Below are 1,790 nucleotides of genomic sequence, written 5' to 3'. Positions count from 1 at the left end.
GCCCTCTATTTTAGTATATAAGCCCGGCAAATAATTGATAGATAGAGAGATTGAAGATAGAGATAATCGAGTCAAGCATAAGTAAAGTGTGAGAATCCCTGTGTGTTTTTATAAATGTAGTTAAGTTAAACTGAATGTGGAAATTATGTGTATTATAAAGTTGTATCGAGAAAGAATAAACTAGTTTTAACCAAGAAGAGACTTGTATCGCTGAAGTCAATCGGAAAGAATTTTTACTGGAAATTATCAAACGAGCAGATACGCGATAGTACTTTGTATTATGTAAATTGTGCGAACTGCTAGAAAACTAGAGATACTGGCATCGATTTTGTCTTATTCTCTTTTTTTCTAGATCAAGAATGAAGAGGTGTGTATGTGGACTATTTCTTTGAATTCTGTAGTTTCAAGTGTTATTTAAACGTATGACTCTCTTTCGATAGACAAGAACCTGAATAAATTAATAGTTATTTTGTTCAAACAATGTAGCTAATGACTCACATCATAACTTTTCTTTAAACAAATTAATTTTTGTTTAAATGTTGTAGTTAGCGTTGTAAAACAAAGCGAGTCTTTTAATCTCTTTTGTATGCCAAAGAAATTAACTAATTTAATTCAACAAATAATCTTGCTTGTTAAAATAACGTTAATGACTAGTTTCTTTTCAAGTAAGTAAGCAGTATTGTTGATTAAATTATGAGACACTAAACAATAAAATTAATTTGAATATTTGTATTCTCTCTTTTTAACAAATACATTTTCTATCCACAGCAGATCTATTGAGTTACATGTTGTTGAGGGCAACCATATTTATATTATTCAAATTTAAAATATGAATATTTCATTCTGCTATTGACTTCCTATTTCAGTTCCAGTCTTGGACTATCTGACCTAGTCTACTATTCCTGAAACCAACTCTTAACATTTTGCTATATAATTGAACTGTCAGTGTTTGGCTATAGGCTATATCTACTCTGTACTACAACTGTTGTTACTTTCCTCTTGAATCTTTAATAGATTTCCAGTAACTGGCTTTTCCTACTCTTTGAATTTATACAGTCTAATTTAATAAAGTAACTGTATTTTAGTCTCTCTTAAAGCTGGCTTAGTTATTTATTAGTATGTTCTAATGGTTCGTATTCTTGAGCGGTTTCTTTTGGATTATTTGGTCAAAAAGACCCTCTGGATAATGGTAAGTAAAAGTGTGTATGTTTTTACAGTTACATTCAAAATTTCATTAAATCATTTTATTGTAAACATGTGTCAATAAACATGGCACCAACATTTTGTAATAAATCAAATTATGATGTAAGTCTTAATTTATTAATTTCAAAAAAAATATATTTTAATAAAGTCTCAATCTTCACTTACTATATCACGTAACACTTGTTTGCTCAAAATAATCTAATTTCGATATTCTATGGACCCTTATTTACGCTTTTGAGTTTTAATGCAAATACAAACTTACAATATAATTACTGCTAAGACATAATTTAATTTTATAGCTTCCAATCATTTTTTAATAAAGATCACACACACATTCCACGCCTTTAAAAAAATTTAATTAATTCTCTCTGATGTTTGCTAATACATAATAGAAAGAGAACATTTTTAACTTACTGAATTATGTAACAGGCTAGTTCGTTCTGATGACAACTTTTGAATTATTTGTCCTACATATTCAAAGCTGCTACTGCCGAAGGGAAATATTTCAACAAACTTATAGCTTAGTTAGAAAGCCAGTCAAATTATACTAGTTATAGGAAACTGTATTCTTTGTGTGTGTTATTTTG

Source organism: Limulus polyphemus, unplaced genomic scaffold (genome assembly GCF_000517525.1).
Source record: "Limulus polyphemus unplaced genomic scaffold, Limulus_polyphemus-2.1.2 Scaffold704, whole genome shotgun sequence".
Taxonomy (NCBI): Eukaryota; Metazoa; Arthropoda; class Merostomata; order Xiphosura; family Limulidae; genus Limulus; species Limulus polyphemus.
This window is presented reverse-complemented; position numbering follows the sequence as displayed.